Source organism: Gallus gallus, chromosome 8, assembly GCF_016699485.2.
Source record: "Gallus gallus isolate bGalGal1 chromosome 8, bGalGal1.mat.broiler.GRCg7b, whole genome shotgun sequence".
NCBI classification, from domain to species: domain Eukaryota; kingdom Metazoa; phylum Chordata; class Aves; order Galliformes; family Phasianidae; genus Gallus; species Gallus gallus.
In genome coordinates, this window is record NC_052539.1 from 11,926,548 (window position 1) to 11,938,561 (window position 12,014).

The 12,014-nt window shown below is 38.0% G+C and overlaps 1 protein-coding gene across 3 annotated transcripts in view; it reads left to right on the top strand.

The window, feature by feature from the left end:
- The window catches only part of PLPPR5 (phospholipid phosphatase related 5), a 198,235-nt gene that overhangs the window by 30,312 nt on the left and 155,909 nt on the right, over window positions 1–12,014 (top strand). For 2 of the 3 annotated variants that reach the window (XM_040704968.2, XM_046944981.1), the window contains exon 1: window positions 3,377–3,412. The exons of the other annotated variant lie outside the window; for it this stretch is intronic. The gene's annotated coding sequence lies outside the window, so the exon portion shown is untranslated. Of the gene's footprint in view, window positions 1–3,376; window positions 3,413–12,014 lie in introns of those variants that run through there. 3 annotated transcript variants of the gene reach the window in all.

Genomic DNA, 12,014 nt, shown 5'->3' on the forward strand with positions numbered 1-12,014 from the left:
AGGAGGAGGAGGACCACCGTGGCTAGTTTGCGAAGCTAATCACAGTACTAAGAGCATTGTTACATTGTGTGACTGTGTGACCAGGTCTGGATTTCTGCACACGGAGAACAGCAGTTCCTCAAAAGACAAAATCAAAAAGCAGGAGATGGCAGCTGAAATCCTTGGGTTCCTTGGAAACCTTCATCACAAAATCCCTTTAAATGAAACTACAAATATTGTTTCATTTTAAGTGCAGTGAATGATTTTGTAGCAAGTTCTTCTGCAGGTTCTATAAATATACAGCATAAATTCAGTTATATGCCTATTATCTCTACTTTTTTTTTTTTTTTGCATAGTGTTTAGAATTGTTGTCTTACAGCATGTAGATATAACATGAATACATCTACAGGAGATAAGACAGAGATTCTAGGCTAAAACAAAGCATCAATCTGAAAGTGGTAGAATGGTAACCAAAGAAAGTGACATTTTTGTGTAATAGACCTTAGCAATTTTACATTGTTTCGTTTGAAAATTAGGTACTATTTTCATTGCCAATTCTGATGTACGTTGCACTCTGTCTTGCATTATTTCTCTTCTGTTCTTCTCAGGATGGACAGAAAGAATACTTTATTTGAAATAACTGCTATCGTGATAATTCTAATGTGTAGTGATGTGCATGACAGTAACAGAAACTGTCCAGAACCTCTCAAACTACTTCCCAATACTAAATATAAGAAATAGTATAGCTTTTCTTGGCCACATTACTTTTTTGGACAATGATATTAAAATTATACATATACATTTATTATTTATATGAGCAGTAAGTCTGCAAGACTAATGTTAAGTTTTACATTCATGTTATGTTTTCAGTGTTTTATATTTGCAGATCATTTTAAGTAATGCATTTATCAAGAGGAAGAAACTAGCTTTGATAAACTACTGCTTCCCATAAAGGGTCAAATTGTTCAGTTTAAAACTGATTTGTGACTATATGTCAACCTATATTCCTTTCACAGTTTCAATTTGCTATGATTATATTCTTCACAGCTTTGCAAGTTGTTTCATAGCATTATTGTGGGCTGTTATATTTGCCAAGTTTTACCCCAGAGGTATTTCAGTTCTGAGTGAAACTCTTCCTGTATGGCAGGTGATTTGCAAGGTGCTTTGTGATATTTGCTGATAAAAAGTTCTATGTAAATTATCTTTACTACCATATGGCCTGTTCATGTTCTCAGTTCAAATCCACTGGGAGAAATCTCTCAGCAAAATCAACAGAAGCGCATCTGGTCCACACACAGGCTACTACAGAAAATTCTTTTGGTTTGATTAGTTCTTCAGTAGAAGTCCAAATAAATCAGATGTAAGAAGAAGCAAACCTTCTCAAAAATGAAAACCACTCTGTGATGTGTTTGAGATATGCCAGAAGCATTTCTCAGTAGAGACAAGCATAACAGATTATAAATTGTCTTGGTCAGAGTGAAAATCACTTGTAAGAGTACTGTTAACAAACCATCTGGATTTTCAGGTCAGTGGTTTGCTGCAGTAACACTCGAGACACTGCATATTCAAGCAGAACAAAATGGACTTTACTAAGTTCTCTTTTTTTCTTCTGTTGCTGACCAGCGTTTTGTAGATGCAAAAATAAACGATGACTGTTGGTGCAGCTATGTTCTGTGCTGCTTTAGTCGAGGAAACAAATATTTTTACAAGGGAGATATGCTGATTGTCATGCCAGCAATGCAGGCAGAGTTTGTTTTTGCTGCTTACAGAAAAGCATGCCAAATTTGTGTTAGTGTTCCTTTCCATTGTAGCCTCCCATAATCTGAAAACATTTTCAACATAAACAATGCCAGTGAGAATGAACCTTGACAGCAGTATAGTGAAATGCGTGGGAGGAAGTACTCAATCTGCAGAATTTGAAAGAAAATCTAATTCCATCAAGATCTGATATTGGACCAAGGACTCTCAATATAAGTAGCAAGAGTGTACAGCCTAAATCAAGCGTGGTGAGAACAGTCTCTTCTGGTGCATGCAATATTAATTCTCCAGGGTTTTCTCCATCTGTTGTCATGTATGCTTGAAGTGTAACCTCTTTGAGGCAGGAAGTAATTTTATTTCACGCATTTACTGCGTCTGCCTAGCACAGTCAGACACTGTCAGGGAGATATAATCACTACTGTAGTACAAGTAACAATCTTTTTTCCTTGGAGAAGTCGCAGTGATAAAAGAATAATAATATAACTCTAGTTTATAACATATTTCCTAAAAAAAACAAACAAACAAACAAACAAAAAAAACAACCAATCAACCAACCAAAAAACACCCAGATGTATTTGTATAGGTTATTTCCTAAAAACTTTTTTTTTTTTTTTTTAAATAACTGAAAACAGGTATAGAAGTCACCTCATTACTTTAGTGAAAGTCTAGATTTTCAAGCAAATAAGTTGTGGAAATCTAATGATAAATGAAAGCACAAATTTACCAAACAGCAGCAGCAGAAGGGACTTTCTGTACTGGTAAGAAGTGATATACAATAATCGTGGGGAAGGTAGGAAAAGGAAACTGGGCTCCCTGTCAACTCAGCTCTGATAGGAAATTACCCTGATTTCCAAAGCAGTCTCCCAAATCTGCCACCCCTGCCCAGGCAGAAACACTTCCTTCTATATTGCTGAGTGCTAGGAAGCTGGACTGTATCTCTGCAGCTCTGATAGGAATGCTTCTGATCTGCAATCCTTCTGCAGTAAAGAAGGCAACTCACGTGAATGTACTGGTGTGGGTCTTTGATGTTCTGGTGTTTGTAAGTCAGACTTTATTAATGACTGGAATGGATTAGCAAAGGGAGAGATGGCTGATCCACGGCTTGAATCCTTCAAGTCAAAAGTGAGTGCCTGTTGGTTTTGAAGTTCTGTGGGCTTCTAAATATAATAGTAAAGGATTTACTGACCCTTTGTGGACCTTATGTATCAATCATAATAAAAATTTACTTTTGGTCTTGGAGGAATAGCAAACTCTAGCCATTACAGTAGTGCAGTGCATTTCTTTGGATCCCATAGCAATGCCCTTTGTCCCGAGTTTTCTCTTTATTAGGTGTTTTTGGACCAGGCTCTGCGGTCAGGTGCTGGCCACAGTGATGCCTGGTTCCGGAACGTTCTATCGGTTCTAGAAGGTTCTGGCCGGTTCTAGAGAGCTTTCTGCAGCCGCAGCCGGTCCCTCCTGGTGCCACAGCGCCCCCTGCCGGGCAGAGCGCCGCCTGTCAGAGGCAGTGCTGGTGCTGAGTGCCGCGCACGTGGGGAAAGAAGTGTGGGAAGCAGCAAGGTCAGAGCAGGGGGGCAGAGCTGGGGTAGGGGCAGGGCCTGCAGCACGTAGCACTAAGGCTGGGCATCCAGGCCTCCATTTTGTGGCTCAGAAGAAGATGGCTGTGGCCGGGTGATGGGTGAGTAGGCAGCATGTGGCTGCCTGTATCTTCCTTGAACATGTTAGGAAGGCAGGTCATGGGCCGGGTGTCCCAACCTAGCCATTTTAGGCATGCAAATACTTTATAATCTGGAGTACCACAGAAAATAGGAGATGTTTTTTCCTTGCAAAGCTCCCTATTGATTTATTTCATTATTAAAAATAAAATTTATTATTCCCTTGAGTATGTCTTGTTTGACACAAATCTGGATGGCAGAATCAGGGCCTATTCTGAACTATTTGGAGTATAAATGTGTATGAATTAGGGGCTAAATCGATTACGGGGAGTGGAGATGAACTAGTATCCTCCCGTGTTACAAGAAAAACAGTGAGAGCTCTCTCTCTCTCTCTTTTTTTTTCTTTTCTTTTTCTTCTTTATTCTTTTAAATTAGATGTTACAGTAACTACTTGCACTTTTGGCAATTTATCAGAACTTAACCAAATTCATATCTCATCAGGTTTTAATTGTGTGGTTCAGGTGTTATTAAAATAAGCCCTCAAACAGCCCTGTAAAGACGATCCTATGTACCTCAGTGCATGGGGCTCATAAAGACAGGTAGTCCCTAAATGTCTGAGCACAAATTAGTCTGGGTTAGGTGGATAAATATAGAAAAGTTGTCCTGTGGTAACACACAATCATAAGAAATTGTTCTCTAAATATTCTGGTTTTAGTTTCCAGCTGATAGATTATCTTCATCTGCAGACTGCCCCTCCTTGCTGCATTTTTGATCAGAGATGTGATGTAACTGCACTGTGCAGCCTGGGGTGTTTTCACACACACGTGGGTGTGCCTCTGCAGGGGAGACCTGTCTGATTGCAAGTTGCAAATTCACAGTGTAGGCAAATTGTTATGTAACTGCAATAAGATGTCTAATCTCCCTTTGCCCAAAGCTGTTATACACAGCAAGATTCATGGTGAGTAAAAGGCAGTTAAGTTGAAGGTAGTGCCAATTACGCTTCTCTGTACCAGCTGAGAACCAGGCCACCCTAATAGGCCACCTAAGAATGCCAAGGGAAGAACTTTTTTTTTCTTTGATGACCTACCTGTGATGAAGCAAGCAAGCATTGTTGCCTCAAGGCCCAGATGTGTTCACAGACTGCAGTGCTGGTGTTTTCCATGTAAAACCACCTGTGAACCAAGTAGGGTTGGATGGTTGTCCTCATCTCCAGTGTGGGTGTAGCACAGGCAAGTGCAAAATGCTCTGCCCACAGCCATGAGGGTCTGCAGCACTCAAAGTTCTGGGCAAGATGAAAGTGGCTGCCTGCCACACCGGGGTGTGAACTTGCTGTCTGAAGGAGATTTTGAGTGTATGCAGCAGTGTTTTGAGGTAGAATGAGGTGAAAAACTTGAGTCTGCAGTTCAGATATGATTAAAAAAAAAAAGTCTAAATAGGCTGAATGTGTGGAAGAGGTGAAAATATCTCTCTAAGCAATGCTGAATATTTTAGGGCAGCATTGTAGAAATATTCCTCTGTGAAATCAACAAACGCCTGGCCGGTGCTCCCACCAGGGGGCAGGACGAGACAAAAATTAAGGGGTAAAAAAGCAATAGCCCTGCTTTTCATATTTGTTTCCTTTGGTTTCTGGAAAACCACAGTCCCTGCAGCAGTATGGCTAGCTGAGTGAAAGAAGTAAGCCCCCCCCCCCCCCCCCCCCCCTTTTTTTTTTGTTCTGTTTTGTTCTGTAAGCAATGCTTGGATTCTGCTTCAGTGAATGTATGTGTATTACTGCTTCTAAGATACTCCCTCCTCACAAGCATAAGCATTTTAATGTTATGTAAAGCTATATCATAAATCTGATTTTTTTTTCCATATTGCAAGAAACTGCTACTTTAAATCCCTTCTGTAGCATTTTAGCTCTTATTTTTCCTGAGCACATTTTAGGGATTATCCTAGGCACTTCAATGCAAGACTGCAGCACTATATTGTCCTTTGTAAGAACACAGTCACAGAAGCCTAAGGCTTATGCCATGCCCAATTACAGGAGGGCTCTGACATCTTAAGTGCTACTCTTGTCTAGGAATAAATGCAGACAGCAGCCTACTTTCTGAGGTTGTTGTGACCCACTGTGCAATGATGGAAGGGACCACTGGCTGAAGACAGTTTAGCCCAACCATAATACAGGTACCTGTGAAGAGCAAAAATTAGGTTTGTTCATGCAGAAATGAACGCTTGGAAGAAATGCTGTTCATAATTAATTATAGCCTAATCCCAGATGATCTGAGCACTCAACTCTAGCAGTAAGATTGTGAAAGTCTTTTCAGTAATTGCACTACAGAATGTAGTATATGTAAGAGGAGGTGAATCACCCAAGAGCAGAATTATACCAAGTAGTTCCCAGGCCACTCCAAATCTATGTGTGAGATGTGAAGATGTAGCAGCTATCTGTGGGTAGTTGTATATTATTGCTTGCAGCCATATCACATGTATGCTACCAAAGTTACCAGATCCTGGTAACTGTGGTGAGAATAGGTAGCCTTTCATTCATTGTAGAGTTGTACAGGAACCAGAAAACATCCTACTTCTTCACTTTGGTAACTTTAAATTGGGTGCTTAGCCTTGCCAAAGGTTGTCCCAAGCTTAAGTGATGCATTTCTGCATGTATCAGCAAAGCAAGGTGGAGGAAGATGGTCTGTGATTCTATGATAGTTTATATATGTATAAATTATCTATAATTACATATAAAAAAAGGTTTCTGACATCAAGTGATCGAAGCAATATTTGTACTACTGTGCCAAAACTTCTTCAGAAAACTCTTGTATTTAAATGCAGAAAAACAGTAACTTGTATCAAACAACTGTAGCCCGGTAGTAAAAAGGAAGATAACTTATGCTTAGATTTAGTGAGCTGAAAATCTTCTAGTTCTATAAATAGATAGAAAAGGAAATATTTTATCCTTTTGGACTTCAAAATAAAATAAAACAAACCTCATTCTTAAGTTAATTGCAGATTATTAAGCTATTTAAGCTTCTTAGATAATATGAAGTATTCAGCATGTTAGAAATGTTACTTTTTCTCCCTAACAATCTGTAAACTCTCACAAATCCAATGTTATGATCTTTAGTGCTGAATTTGATTTTGAAATTTATTTATTCTACAATACTTAAAAGATTTCTTAGATAATTATTATGGGCCCTAAATGGATGTCACTTGTGAATGTTCAGTTATTAACCTCAGACAAAGTAAAAGGGTCCTTTACAGTGAAAGCTACCAGAAAGAAACCGGCACATGTTTGGTATTTACAATGTAGTACAGTTCAAATGCTTTTTTTGTTTGTTTCATAATCCACATATTCTTGGTTTTTTAAAAATGTCTATCGTTTATATAAAAGGACACAATTTATATACATATTTTTTTTAAATATTATTTTGTTATTAAAAATAATTGACAGGAAAAATGAAGGATTGGAAGTTAATCTACCTAACAACAGTGATGGGAAGATTGGGGGAATTTAATATACGCAGCTGTGGGTTGTTCCCAGTGACACCAAGAAGATGTGATGTTGGTGTCAGAAGCAAAGGAGCCATTATGCTGCACGCATCTTTTGGTGTTCTGCCATGACTGCTTTCAGGCATGAAGGAGGTGTAGCTCTGAGTCCATCTTGTTGCACAGGTGTGACTGCGAAAACACGGTCTGACTCACCAGTGTTCCTTAGATACAATTAATACGTTATGGATGTAGTTTGTGGGATCTTTTTTTCCTAAAGCAAGGCATAATGTGGAATTCCACCTTAGTTGGCAGTAAATGGTCAGCTGTAGGAAGAAAGTAGTTAACAGAGGAAAAACTGAGTGAAATACTATAAAATTTGTCCTTGATTTATTTGTAATTATGACAGTTGATTCAAAGTTTCCTCAAAGCCCTACATAGACGTACTGTTTCTTCATCTGAGAATCTCAAGGGTGCTAGAAACATTAATTAAATAACCTTCTTAATAACTCTGTGAAGGAAGATGGATAATTATTGCACAATACTCAGAGTGATAAGGCACAGAGAAGCATTATATATAATGTTAAATACTTTGGTAGTATCTGGAGTAGTTACAGTGTGAATTTTGGCAGTTAGGATCTATGAAAAGGCTACAAAAAATGGCCCCCTTCAGGATATCTTCATTTGAGAACAAGAAATCATTTTCTGATCTTGATACTCTTTTGACTGTTGGAGCCAAAAAGCTGTCAGACATGTCAGGTGAACAGCAAACTGAATTTCCATAGCTCGGGGGACAGTCGACATTCCATGGGGTATTTTTCTGAACTTCTTCGGGTAAAAACAAACAAACAAACAAACAACAACAACAACAACAACAAAACAACTCCAGACAGTCTTGGCTTCTCAGATGTTTTTCTAAAAGTTATACTGCATGCAGAAGCCTTGAAATATGAGTGTAGATAATGGCTTATTTATTAGAAGCAGTCCCTTATCAGGGAAGTTGTATTTGTTTTGAATGGTGACTTAAGGATGCCCAAGTCATTATTTATAATGCTAATGTTGATACTATTGTGAACTGTCTGAATTCTTCCTGGCATGAGAGTTATATTTTGGATCATAAAAAGAAAAAAAAAGAAAAAAAAAAGAAAAAAAAAGATTGAAATACTGACAAAAATGTAGAAGATTAAGTGCAATCTCTGCTGTATTTTAATGAAAAAAAGCAAACCCTTGGGTCAGCTCTCAAAGCATATGTGAAGATAAATTAGGAGGGAAGAAGGAGCTCAAAAAAAAAAAAAAATCCTTCAAGGCAGATAACAATGAGTATAGCAATTCATTGTTACATTCAGTGGCAACTGTTATTACGCTGAAAAGAAAAGTCCACCAATGCCAACACAAACACAACAAAGTGATTACAGTTACTTCTCCTTTTGTGTTTTTGTTTGAGTTCGAGCACAAGCCTTGACTCACTTCGTTTGTTCGCTGAGCTACAGGCAGGTCGGACAAGCCCAGCAGAGGAGGGAAGGTGCAGTCTCTCTTTCTCCCTGTATGTATAGATGGATCTTGGGGTAAGGAGACTCTTAGAATTGCAAATGACTCTTAGTCATCTGCAGCTTCAGTGGGCCATTCAGGCAATACCAGCCATGGAGTTTGCAGAGAGGGTCCAAAGCCACAGTCCTTTTGTGGCTACGTATAAGTAGAAGGCTGGAGAACAACACAGCTCCAGGTCCATAGACTCTTGTTAAATAGGGGGTCATGAGGGAACAGGGCGTGGTAGAGTTCCATATTATCTTTACTTTATCTTAGTAATATCCACTCTTTAAGCACTATCTTTGATGTGCTGAAAGTAATGGCTACGAAGTTAGCTGTTTCTCTGTGTGTGATAGACTGAGGTGCAGCCCTGCATTGCTTACTTGGCTTGGCTGCAGTGCAGCCACAGTGACCGGGTCCTCCCCTGGGGCTCTGATATGGACTGATTTCAGAGCTCTTCAGAGTTGATTCCACACATGTCTGCTTTTCTTCTCAGCCTCATCAAGGCGTGAATGTAGATGCTTCATTAAATATACATACATTTAGCTCCAGCTAAGGGCCCCGATGGCTGAGGGAGAATTTTTTCTTGGGTGAAAAGGTGCAATGTAGATGCAGTGTACTCTTTCCTTAGGGGGAGTGGGAGTGCTGAGTATGAAGATAATCTACGGATAAATGCATATATGTCATGTGGTTGGAATCTCCTTCAGGTTTTTTTTATCTTCCCTTTCTTCTATAACTTTAATTGTGTGTTAAGTATTTTATAAAATAAATGTTTAATGCTGCTGTTACTGAGAAAACAGAAGAAAAAGAAAAGACATAAATCTAACAGAAAGGCTATAGATATCCTCTCGGCTTGCAGATATCTTCTTCAGTGCTGTTTCCATGGAAATTATTTATAGTGCCTGGAGGGAGTGAAGTGCAGGTCACAGATCTGCAAAGCTACAGTAGGCTCTCAGCCCAGGTAGGCGGAATCTGACAACAACAAATGGGCATATCTTTTGAATGGAGCAGTTCTGCTTCTAGAGGAAAATGTAATCTCTTATAAAAATGTGATTTTTGAAAGAAAATATTCATCTCTATGGCAGTTTGGGGTGAAATTAGAACGAAGAGCTGTCAGTTTTCATGATGAAAGCAGCTTCCAGCTCTCATCCCTCTACTCCCCCTCCCCTACTGCTTGAAGTCATTAGGGGTCTCATCACATTTATGAGAGCAGAATTCTAAGTACCATGTTGGATAATCACAGTGTATTCCAGTTTGCTTAATTGCTTTACCTGGGGTATGGTGAAGCAGAACACATATATTTTGCTAAATGCTGTAGATACTGCCAGTCATCAAAGAATGACTGAAAGAATGAAATAATATTTTTATTTATATTAAAATATATGTAATATAAATATAAATACAAAAATAAAATAAAAAAGTAAAATACAAAAATATATGGTATGGGTTTTTAATATAAATTGTATGTGTATTACCAATAATTTTTCTTATCCTAGAGCTACAGAAATACAATATAGAACAATTTCTGTGGTATACTTCTATAGAAGAAGTACAAAGAGATGAACAGGCATATGCACTACAGTTTGAATTGAAGTATCAGTCTTTAATTTTCTCACTAATTACTCAGCAGCATTTGTGTACTATTAAGGGGTTTCTTACCCCTTCTTGCAAAACAAGCAAACAAACAAAACCGAACAATAGCAAAGTCTTCAGGGGCTTTTTATAAGCTGGGTGCAAAGACTGGCTTATACTGCACACAGCTACTGACTACCTCTCATTACTCTGTAACAGGTGATTACAATATTAAGCTCTACATTGATTTGCAGTAAGTGACAGAATTGGTTGCACATGGGTGTGGCGCATTGCTCATTAGTTCTCACATACACTGCAAAAGATGAAAAGGCCCTTCCAAGAATAACTGTATTGATTTTAGCTGTTTATAGACAGCTTTTTGAAGGTTAGATCTAAATGAATGCTTTTTGTTTTGCTTTTTGATTTGCTTTTCTTTTTTCCTATCTGTGGTTGCCACAGTATGATTCTCTTACTTGTCCCTGAATGTACTGCTAACTAAACAACAAAGTGGTAAGATTTTCTCTTTAATACTGTAAATACACTTTTTTTTTTTCTTCTTTACCATCTCCTTATTTTATTTGCATTTTATATCATTTCTTTCTTGGTCTCTTTCTTCTTAGGTTATTGGAGAATAATGAATACCTTCCTCCACTCCTCACAGTTGAGTGTATGCCATAGAGTTAGTTGTTGTATATACAGGCTCTCTGGGAACCAGATTCTGTGGAAGAAGCTACAGTAGTACTGTATGATCAGGCATTCTTTTCTCTATTTTGCTGGAGAAATGTGGGGTATTCAATGAGGCAGGTGAACATCTTAGAATGATTTCATCTATATTCCAGGAAATAAATAGGGAGAAAGACTATGGAAAGGAATTTTCTAATAACTATTTTTGTTAGGGTATTAAATATTTATTATATACATTATATGCAATATATATATTATATAACTGTATTATTATATATATTATATAACTGTATTATATTGTAGACATTGTTGTACAGTGCACTTCTAACATTTACTTCAAAATATAAGTGACAATGAAGATCAGTAACTGCCCTGATGTGTTTAACCAGGAACTGTACATGTATAAGCCCAATATAAATTGTTCTAGGTACAAATGTTCACTTTAGATCTTGCTTACAATTTTTCAGATTTAGTTTATTGTCTGAAAGGATCAGCTTACTGTAAAGTGATGCTTGTTCTTCCTCTGTAACTTCTTAGCTAAATGAAAGATATTGAAAAGGTGTGTGGATCCTGCTCTTGTTCTTTCAGTGCTTTTTTGTGCTTTTCTTGATGCTTTTGCACTAAGAACAGAGTTAGATATATTTGGGCAGTGAAAAAGATAATATGCGTATTAAGCCTACAGACAACATCGTGTTGAGAAAGACTTCAAGGTTGTTGGAGGAAGGATTTAGTGTTTAGGATGGTCTTGGCAAAATGCAGATCTAAGAAGTAAAGAAAGCAATCCCATAAGAACAAATGCAATCACCATGCTAAGGAAAGAGTGATTGTTTTTACAAATACAGGATACAGAACAAAAGATAGATAGAAAGTCAGATGTGTAGTGTATTTTATAAGCCTTAGAAACAGCCATTGCCTTCTGTTCTCTAGGCAAAGAAGTTGACATAGCATTTCTGTTGGGCTAACAATGTTGGATGAATGAGTGTGCTATGAGGAGCCTTATCTTCAAGGGGGCAGAAAGCACTTTGCTGGATGTCTACTCTGGATATCCATAAAGCTAGATATTAGGCACAAAAATGTGGAAAAAATGCATCTCTGTCATTCTTCATTTGGTAGTCTATAAGGGTATGTACTTGGTGTGAGGGCTCCCAGGTAAAAAGAGATGCCCAGTACTGGATGCTGATCTCTGAAACTGTTGGTTTGCAAAGCCTGTACCTTAACATAGCCTTGAGTTCTTTGTGAAGGAACTTGCAGTCCACAGGCAGACTGAAGACTGAATGCAACTCCAGATTTCTTTAAAATAACAGAATTTCCTGCTGAAAAGTATCAGTGTAAAATGACTTATGGAAAGTTGCAGGGCAATTTTTGTGGTCAGAA